The sequence below is a fragment of the Oncorhynchus masou genome, chromosome 2 (assembly GCF_036934945.1).
Source record: "Oncorhynchus masou masou isolate Uvic2021 chromosome 2, UVic_Omas_1.1, whole genome shotgun sequence".
Classification (NCBI taxonomy): Eukaryota; Metazoa; Chordata; class Actinopteri; order Salmoniformes; family Salmonidae; genus Oncorhynchus; species Oncorhynchus masou.
Window position 1 is genome coordinate 6599431 of NC_088213.1, and position 10609 is coordinate 6610039.

Genomic DNA, 10609 nt, shown 5'->3' on the forward strand with positions numbered 1-10609 from the left:
TAAACGGGTGGGATGTAGGGCCATGTAAACGGGTAGGATGTGAGGCCACGTAAACGGGTAGGATGTGAGGCCACGTAAACGGGTAGGATGTGAGGCCACGTAAACCGGCTGGTGGGGAGGCCATGTAAACGGGTAGGATGTAGGGCCATGTAAGCGGGTAGGATGTAGGGCCATGTAAACGGGTGGGATGTGAGGCCATGGTGGGATGTGAGGCCATGTATGGCGGGTGGGATGTGAGGCCATGTAAATGGGTAGGATGTGAGGCCACGTAAACGGGTAGGATGTGAGGCCACGTAAGCGGGTAGGATGTGAGGCTAAATAACGTGTAGGATGTGAGGCCGTAAGCGGGGTGGGATGTGAGGCCACGTAAACGGGTGGGATGTGAGGCCACGTAAACGGGTGGGATGTGAGGCCACGTAAACGGGTGGGATGTGAGGCCACGTAAACGGGTGGGATGTGAGGCCACGTAAACGGGTGGGATGTGAGGCCCACGTAAAAGCGGGTGGGATGTGAGGCCACGTAGCGGGTGGGATGTGAGGCCACGTAGCGGGTGGGATGTGAGGCCGTGGCCCGGGTGGGATGTGAGGCCACGTAAACTGCGTGAGGTGCGAGGCCCGCGTCGCCGGGTAGGATGTGAGGCCCGTAAGCGGGTAGGATGTGAGGCCACGTAAGCGGGTAGGATGTGAGGCCACGTAAGCGGGTAGGATGTGAGGCCCACGTAAAAGCGGGTAGGATGTGAGGCCGTAGCGGGTAGGATGTGAGGCCACGTAAAGCGGGTAGGATGTGAGGCCCGTAAGCGGGTAGGATGTGAGGCCGTAAGCGGGTAGGATGTGAGGCCACGTAAGCGGGTGGGGATGTGAGGCCACGTAAACGGGTAGGATGTGAGGCCACGTAAACGGGTAGGATGTGAGGCCACGTAAACGGGTAGGATGAGGCCACGTAAACCGGCAGTGGGAGGCCATGTAAACTGGTAGGATGTAGGAACATGTAAGCGGGTAGGATGTAGGGCCATGTAAGCGGGTGGGATGTGAGGCCATGTAAGCGGGTGGGATGTGAGGCCATGTAAGCGGGTGGGATGTGAGGCCATGTAAACGGGTAGGATGTGAGGCCATGTAGCGGGTGGGATGTGAGGCCATGTAAACGGGTGGGATGTGAGGCCATGTAAACTGAGGTGGGATGTGAGGCCATGTAAGCAGGGTGGGATGTGAGGCCATGTAAGCGGGTGGGATGTGAGGCCATGTAAGCGGGTGGGATGTGAGGCCATGTAGCCGGGTGGATGTGAGGCCATATGGTGGGATGTGAGGCCATGTAAACGGGTGGGATGTGAGGCCATGTAAACGGGTGGGATGTGAGGCCATGTAAACGGGTGGGATGTGAGGCCACGTAAACCGGCTGGTGGGGAGGCCACGTAAACTGGTAGGATGTAGGAACATGTAAACGGGTGGGATGTAGGGCCATGTGGTGGGATGTAGGGCCATGTAAGCGAGGTGGGATGTGAGGCCATGTAAACGGGTGGGATGTGAGGCCATGTAAACGGGTGGGATGTGAGGCCCATGTAAACGGGTGGGATGTGAGGCCATGTAAGCTGGGTGGGATGTGAGGCCATGTAAGCGGGTGGGATGTGAGGCCATGTAAGCGGGTGGGATGTGAGGCCACGTAAGCGGGTGGGATGTGAGGCCACGTAAGCGGGTAGGATGTGAGGCCACGTATGGTGGGGATGTGAGGCCACGTAAACGGGTAGGATGTGAGGCCCCGGGTAGGATGTGAGGCCACGTAAGCGGGTAGGATGAGGCCACGTAAGCGGGTAGGATGTGAGGTCACGGGTAGGGGACGTGAGGCCACGTAAGCGGGTGGGGCGTGGGGCCCGTAAGCGGGTGGGGCGTGAGGCCGTAAGCGGGTGGGACGTGAGGCCGTAAGCGGGTGGGACGTGAGGCCACGTAGCAGGTGGGACGTGAGGCCACGTAAGCGGGTGGGGCGTGAGGCCCGTAAGCGGGTGGGGCGTGAGGCCACGTAAACGGGTGGGACGTGAGGCCACGTAAACGGGTGGGACGTGAGGCCACGTAAACGGGTGGGACGTGAGGCCACGTAAACGGGTGGGACGTGAGGCCACGTAAACCGGCTGGTGGGGAGGCCACTTAAACGGGTGGGACGGCCACGTAAACGGGTGGGACGTGAGGCCACGTAAACGGGTAGGACGTGAGGCCACGTAAACGGGTAGGACGTGAGGCCACGTAAACGGGTAGGATGTGAGGCACAGGTTTATGTGCACGCCATCTCCTCCTCTTCCTCAGATCCAGATGAAGGACTTTCGTTTCTCCTACAAATTCAAGATGGCGTGTAAAGAGGACGTGCTCAAGCTCTGCCCCAACATCAAGAAGAAGTGAGTCAGAACCCTATTCCCTATATAGTGCACTACTAATGACCAGTCCCAATGGCTCCCTATTCTATATAGTGCACTACTAATGACCAGGACACATCCTCCCTATTCTATATAGTGCACTACTAATGACCCAGGACCCCATCCACTCCTATTTATAGTGCACTACTAATAGACCAGGACACATCCTCCCTATTCCCTATGGTGCACTACTAATGACCAGGACACATCTCCCTATTCCCTATATGGTGTACTACTAATGGCAGGACACATCCTCCCTATTTATAGTGCACTACTAATGACCCAGGACACATCCTCCCTATTCCCTATATAATGCACTACTAATGACAAGGACACATCTCCTATTCCCTATATAGTGCACTACTAATGACCAGGACACATCCTCCTATTCCCTATATAGTGTACTACTAATAACAGGTGTCTCCCTATTCCCTGTATAGTGCACTACTAATGACCAGGACACATCTCCCTATTCCCTATATAGTGCACTACTAATGACCAGGACACATCCTCCCTATATAGTGTACTACTAATGACCAGTCCCAATGGCTCCCTATTCCCTATATAGTGTACTACTAATGTATCTCTCTCTGTATCTCTCTCTGTATCTCTCTCTGTATCAATTCAATTCAATTCAATTCAAGGGGCTTTATTGGCATGGGAAACATGTGTTTAACATGGCCAAAAAGTAAGTATATAATATATAAAGTGAAATAAACAATAAAAATTAACAGTAGACATCACACACATGAAGTTTCAAAACAATAAAGACATTACAAATGTCATATTATATATATATATACAGTGTTTTTACAATGTGCAAATGGTAAAGGACACAAAGATAAAATAAATAAGCATCGATATAATGTTGTATTTACAATGGTGCGTGTTCTTCACTGGTTGCCTTTTCTCGTAGCAACAGGTCACAAATCTTGCTGCTCTGATGGCACACTGATTTCACCCGAGTAGATATGGGGTTTTCAAAATTGGATTTGTTTTCGAATTCTTTGTGGATCTGTGTAATCTGAGGGAAATATGTCTCTCTAATATGGTCATACATTGGGCAGGAGGTTAGGAAGTGCAGCTCAGTTTCCACCTCATTTTGTGGGCAGGCACATAGCCTGTCTTCTCTTGAGCCATGTCTGCCTCATCGGCCTTTCTCAATAGCAAGGCTATGCTCGCTTCAGTCTGTACATAGTCAAGCTTTCCTTAATTTTGGGTCAGTCACAGTGGTCAGGTATTCTGCCGCTGTGTACTCTCTAATGTAGGGCCAAATAGCATTCTAGTTTGCTCTGTTTTTTTGTTAATTCTTTCCAGTGTGTCAAGTAATTATCTTTTTGTTTTTCTCATGATTTGGTTGGGTCTAATTGTGCTGCTGTCATGGGGCTCTGTAGGGTGTGTTTGTGAACAGAGCCCCAGGACCAGCTTTACTTAGGGACTCTTCTCAGGTTCATCTCTCTGTAGGTGATGGCTTTGTTGTGGAAGGTTTAGGAATCGCTTCCTTTTAGGTGGTTATAGAGAATTTAACAGCTCTTTTCTGGATTTTGATAATTAGTGGTGCTTCGGCCTAATTCTGCTCTGCATGCACTATTTGGTGTTCTACGTTTGTACACGGAGGATATTTTTGCAGAATTCTGCGTGCAGAGTCTCAATTTGGTGTTTGTCCCATTTTGTAAAGTCTTGGTTGGTGAGCGGACCCCAGACCTCACAACCATAAAGGGCAATAGGCTCTATGACTGATTCAAGTATTTTAGCCAAATCCCTAATTGGTATGTTGAAATTTATGTTCCTTTTGATGGCATAGAATGCCCTTCTTGCCTTGTCTCTCAGATCGTTCTACAGCTTTATGGAAGTTACCTGTGGCGCTGATGTTTAGGCCAAGGTATGTATAGTTTTTTGTGTGCTCTAGGGCAACAGTGTCTAGATGGAATTTGTATTTGTGGTCTGGTGACTGGACCTTTTTGGAACACCATTATTTTGGTCTTACTGAGATTTACTGTCAGGGCCCAGGTCTGACAGAATCTGTGCATAAGATCTAGGTGCTGTGACCCTCCTTGGTTGGTGACAGAAGCACCAGATCCATCTGACAACGGACATTTGACTTCAGATTCTAGTAGGGTGAGGCGGTGCTGCAGACTTTTCAGTGCCAGCGCCAGTTCGTTGATATATATGTTGAAGAGGTGGGGCTTAAAGCTGCATCCTATCTAACCCACGACCCTGTGTGAAGAAATGTGTGTGTTTTTGCCAAATTTTAACCACACACTTGTTTTTGTGTACATGGATTTTATGATGTCTCGTATGTTTTCCCCCAACACCACTTTCCATCAGTTTGTATAGCAGACCCTCATGCCAAATTGAGTCGAAGGCTTTTTGAAATCAACAAAGCATGAGAAGACTTTACCTTTGTTTTGGTTTGTTTGGTTGTCAATTAGGGTGTGCAGGGTGAATACATGGTCTGTTGTACGGTAATTTGGTAAAAGCCAATTTGACATTTGCTCAGTACATTTATTTTTCATTGAGGAAGTGCGCGAGTCTGCTGTTAATGATAATGCAGAGGATTTTCCCAAGGTTACTGTTGACGCATATTCCACGGTAGTTAGTAGGGTCAAATTTGTCTCCATTTTGTGGATTGGGTGTTGATCAGTCCTTGGTTCCAAATATTGGGAAGATGCCAGAATAAGGATGATGTTAAAGAGTTTTAATAGCCAATTGGAATTTGTTGTCTGTATATTTGATCATTTCATTGAGGATACCATCAACACCACAGGCCTTTTTGGGTTGGAGGGTTTTTATTTTGTCCTGTAACTCATTCAATGTTATTGGAGAATCCAGTGGGTTCTGGTAGTCTTTAATGGTTGATTCTAAGATCTGTATTTGATCATGTAAATGTTTTTGCTCTTTATTCTTTGTTATAGAGCCAAAAGATTGGAGAAGTGGTTTACCCAAACATCTCCATTTTGGATAGATAATTCTTCGTGTTGTTGTTTGTTTAGTGTTTTCCAATTTTCCCAGAAATTAGTTTAGAGTCTATGGATTCTTCAATTACATTTGAGCTGATTTCTGACATGCTGTTCCTTCTTTTCCGTAGTGTATTTCTGTATTGTTTTAGTGATTCACCATAGTGGCGTAGACTCCAGGTTTTCCGGGTCTCTATGTTTTTTGGTTGGACAGGTTTTCTCAATTTCTTTCTTAGAATTTTGCATTCTTCATCAAACCATTTGTCATTGTTGTTAATTTTCTTCGGTTTTCTATTTGAGATTTTTAGATTTGATAGGGAAGCTGAGAGGTCAAAATATACTGTTAAGATTTTCTACTGCCAAGTTTACACCTTCCACTATTACAGTGGAACGTTTTACCCAGGAAATTATCTAAAAGGGATTGAGATTTGTTGTTGCCTAATTGTTTTGGTAGGTTTCAAACTGCATTCCTTCCATCTATGGCATTTTCTTAATGTTACTCAGTTCATTTGGCTTTGATGCCTCATGATTGAGTGTTGCTCTATTATTTAGGTAGACTGGCATTTTGCTGTGGTCTGATAGGGGTGTCAGTGGGCTGACTGTGAACGCTCTGAGAGACTCTGGGTTGAGGTCAGTGATAAAGTAGTCTAGTACTACTGCCAGAGATGAGCTATGGAATTGGTGTACCTACCATAGGAGTCCCCTCGAAGCCTACCATTGACTGTATGTACATACCCAGCGTGCGACAGAGCTGCAGGAGTTGTGACCCGTTTTTGTTGGTTATGTTGTCATAGTTGTGCCCTGGGGGCATACGGGAGGATGCTGTCACCTCCCAGGCAGGTGTTTGTCCCCCTGTGTGCTGAGGGTGTCAGGTTCTTGTCCGGTTCTGGCATTTGGGTCACCACAGACTAGTACATGTCCCTGGGCCTGGAAATGGTTGATATCCCCCTCAGGATGGAGAAGCTGTCTTCATTAAAATATGGGGATTCTAGTGGGGGGGATATAGGTAGCACACAGGAGGACATTTTCTCTGTTAGGATAATTTCCTTTTGAATTTCTAGCCAAATGTAGAATGTTCCTGTTTTGATTAATTTAATGGAGTGAGTTAGGTCTGCTCTATACCAAATTAGCATACCCCTGAGTCCCTTCCCTGTTTCACCTGGTAGTTTGGTGGATGGGACTACCAGCTCTCTGTAACCTAGAGGGCATCCAGTGGGTCTGTCTCCTCTATACCAGGTTTCTTGCAGGATGACAATGTCTGTATTACCGATTTCTTTGGTGAAGTCCGGGTTTCTGCTCTTCAGGCCAAAGGCAGATGACCTCAGGCCTTGGATATTCCAGGATGAAATAGTAAAGGCTTCTCTCTCTGTATCTCTCTCTGTATCTCTCTCTGTATCTCTCTCTGTATCTCTCTCTGTATCTCTCTCTGTATCTCTCTCTGTGTCTCTCTCTGTGTCTCTCTCTGTGTCTCTCTCTCTCTCTGTGTCTCTCTCTCTGTGTCTCTCTCTCTGTGTCTCTCTCTCTCTCTGTGTCTCTCTCTCTCTCTGTGTCTCTCTCTGTGTCTCTCTCTCTCTGTGTCTCTCTCTCTCTCTGTGTCTCTCTCTCTCTCTCTCTGTCTCTCTCTCTCTCTGTGTCTCTCTCTCTCTCTGTGTCTCTGTCTCTCTGTGTCTCTCTCTCTGTGTCTCTTTCTCTGTGTCTCTTTCTCTGTGTCTCTCTCTCTGTGTCTCTCTCTCTGTGTCTGTGTCTCTCTGTATCTCTCTCTGTCTGTCCCACAGGGTGGATGTAGTGATCTGTCTCAGTACTACAGTGAGGAATGACACTCTGCAGGACGTCAAGGAGCAGCGTGTCTCTCTCAAGTGTCGGAAACAACTCAGAGTAGAGGAGCTGGAGATGGTGAGAGTAACAACTCAGAGTAGAGGAGCTGGAGATGGGGAGAGTTACAACTCAGAGTAGAGGAGCTGGAGATGGGGAGAGTTACAACTCAGAGTAGAGGAGATGGTGAGAGTTACAACACAGAGTAGAGGACCTGGAGATGGGGAGAGTTACAACTCTGTTACAACTCAGAGTAGAGGAGCTGGAGATGGGGAGAGTTACAGCTCAGAGTAGAGGAGATGGTGAGAGTTACAACTCTGTTACAACTCAGACTAGAGGACCTGGAGATGGGGAGAGTTACAGCTCAGAGTAGAGGAGATGGGGAGAGTTACAACTCTGTTACAACTCAGAGTAGAGGAGCTGGAGATGGGGAGAGTTACAACTCAGAGTAGAGGAGATGGAGATGGGGAGAGTTACAACTCAGAGTAGAGGAGATGGTGAGAGTTACAACTCAGAGGAGAGGAGATGGGGAGAGTTACAACTCAGAGTAGAGGAGATGGTGAGAGTTACAACTCAGAGTAGAGGAGATGGGGAGAGTTACAACTCTGTTACAACTCAGAGTAGAGGAGCTGGAGATGGGGAGAGTTACAACTCAGAGTAGAGGAGATGGAGATGGGGAGAGTTACAACTTAGAGTAGAGGAGATGGTGAGAGTTACAACTCAGAGTAGAGGAGATGGTGAGAGTTACAACTCTGTTACAACTCAGAGTAGAGGAGCTGGAGATGGTGAGAGTTACAACTCAGAGTAGAGGAGATGGTGAGAGTTACAACTCAGAGTAGAGGAGATGGGGAGAGTTACAACTCAGAGTAGAGGAGATGGTGAGAGTTACAACTCTGAGTAGAGGAGCTGGAGATGGGGAGAGTTACAACTCTGAGTAGAGGACCTGGAGATGGGGAGAGTTACAACTCTGAGTAGAGGACCTGGAGATGGGGAGAGTTACAACTCAGAGTAGAGGAGTTGGAGATGGGGAGAGTTACAACTCTGAGTAGAGGAGATGGAGATGGGGAGAGTTACAACTCAGACTAGAGGACCTGGAGATGGGGAGAGTTACAACTCTGTTACAACTCTGAGTAGAGGAGCTGGAGATGGGGAGAGTTACAACTTAGAGTAGAGGAGATGGTGAGAGTTACAACTCTGTTACAACTCAGAGTAGAGGACCTGGAGATGGTGAGAGTTACAACACAGAGTAGAGGAGATGGTGAGTTACAACTCAGAGTAGAGGAGATGGGGAGAGTTACAACTCTGTTACAACTCAGAGTAGAGGACCTGGAGATGGTGAGAGTTACAACACAGAGTAGAGGATATGGTGAGTTACAACTCAGAGTAGAGGAGATGGGGAGAGTTACAACTCAGAGTAGAGGAGATGGTGAGAGTTACAACTCAGAGTAGAGGAGATGGTGAGAGTTACAACTCTGTTACAACTCAGAGTAGAGGAGCTGGAGATGGTGAGAGTTACAACTCAGAGTAGAGGAGATGGTGAGAGTTACAACTCAGAGTAGAGGAGATGGTGAGAGTTACAACTCTGAGTAGAGGAGCTGGAGATGGGGAGAGTTACAACTCTGTTACAACTCAGAGTAGAGGAGCTTTCTCTCTCTCCTCCTCTCCTTTCTCTCTCCTCTCTCACATGTTTCTCCTCTCCTTTCTCTCTCCTCCTCTTCATCTCCTTTCTCTCTCCTCAATCCTCCTTTCTCTCTCCCTCCTTTCTCCTCTCCTTTCTCTTCCTTTCTCTCTCCTCTCTTCTTTCTCCTCTCCTCTCTCCCTCCTCTCCTTCTCTCTCCTCCCTTTCTCCTTCCTCTTTTCTCTCTCCTCCTCCTCTCCTTTCTCTCCTCCTCTCCTTTCTCTCTCCTCCCTTCCTTTCTCTCTCCTCTCCTTTCTCTCTTCTCCTCTCCTTTCTCTCTCCTCCTCTCCTTTCTCTCTCCTCTCTCACATGTTTCTCTCTCTCCTCCTTTCTCCTGTCCTTTCTCTCTCCTCCTCTCCTTTCTCAACCCTCCTTTCTCTCTCTCTCCTCCCTTCCTTTCTCTCTCCTCTCTCACATGCTTCTCCTCTCCTTTCTCAATCCTCCTTTCTCTCTCCCTCTTTCTCTCTCCTCTCCTTTCTCTCTCCTCTCCCTTTCTCAATCCTCCTTTTCTCTCACCTCTTCTCTCACCTCTCCTTTCTCTCCCTCTCCTTTCTCTCTCTTTTTCTCCGCCTCCTCTCCTTTCGCCTCCTCTCCTTTCTCTCTCCTCCTCTCCTTTCTCTCGCCTCCCTCCTTCTCTCCTTTCTCTCGCCTCCTCTCCTTTCTCTCTCTCCTCCCTCTCCTTTCTTCCTCCCTCTCCTCTTTCTCTCTCCCTCCTCCTCTCCTTCTCTCTCCTCCCCTCCTCCTCTCCTTTCTCTCTCCCTCCTCCTTTCTCTCTCTCCTCTCTCCTCTCTTTCTCTCCCTCTATGTTTTTCTCTCCTTCTTTCTCCTCTCCTTCTCAACCCCTCCTTTCTCTCTCCCCTCCTCTCCTTTCTCTCTCTCCTCTCCTTTCTCTCTCCTTCCTCTCCTTTCTCTCTTTTCCTCTCCTTTTCCTCTCTCCTTTCTCTCTCCTCTCCTTCTCCTCTCCTTTCTCTCTCCTCTCCTTTTCTCCCTTTCTCTCTCCTCTCCTTTCTCTCTCCTTTCTCTCTTCTCTCCTTCTCCTTTTCTCCTCTCCTTTCTCTCTCCCTCTCCTTTCTCTTCTCTCTCCTCTCTCTCCTTTTCTCTCCTTTCCCTCCTTTCTCTCTCCTCTCCTTTCCTCTCCTTTCTCTCTCCCTCCTTCCTCTCCTTTCTCTCTCCTTTCCCTCTCCTTTCTCTCTCCCTCTCCTTTCTCTCTCTCCTTTCTCCTCCTCTCCTCTCCTCCTTCCTCTCTCCTCTCCTTCCTCTCCTTTCTCTCTCCTCTCCTTCCTCTCCCTTTCTCTCTCCTCTCCTTTCCTTTCTCTCTCCTCTCCTTTCCTCTCCTTTCTCTCTCCTCTCCTTTCTCTCTCCTCTCCTTTCTGTCTCCTCCTCTCTCCTCTCCTTTCTCTCCTTTCTCCTCTCTCTGCAGTCAGAGGACATTCGTCTGGAACCAGAGTTGTATGACGTGTGTAAGACGGACATCGGGAGCTCTGCTCCAACGTGGTGTTCGGTAACGCTCCAGATGATGGAGTGTTTAAAGGACAGGAAGAAGCAGCTGTCTCAGCAGTGTCACCAGAGAGTGTTTAAACTACAGGAGGGAGAGATGCTGGATCCAGAACTGGACTACCAGCTCATGAGGTCTGCAAGCAGATGATTAGAGTGAGGGAGGGGAGTCTGGTGTGACTGTGGTGAGGGGGACGCCTGATGTGGCTGTGGTGGGGGACGCCCCCGTGTGGCTGTGGTGGGGGGACACACCCCGTGTGGCTGTGGTGG

The 10609-nt window shown here is 48.4% G+C and overlaps 1 long non-coding RNA gene across 1 annotated transcript; it reads left to right on the forward strand.

The window, feature by feature from the left end:
• The first annotated feature begins 2234 nt into the window (after positions 1-2234).
• On the forward strand, positions 2235-10312 carry LOC135553402 (uncharacterized). Its single transcript, XR_010457577.1, has 3 exons — positions 2235-2380; positions 7131-7248; positions 10266-10312. It is a non-coding gene; the product is annotated as an uncharacterized LOC135553402 (long non-coding RNA).
• The last annotated feature ends 297 nt before the right edge of the window (positions 10313-10609 follow it).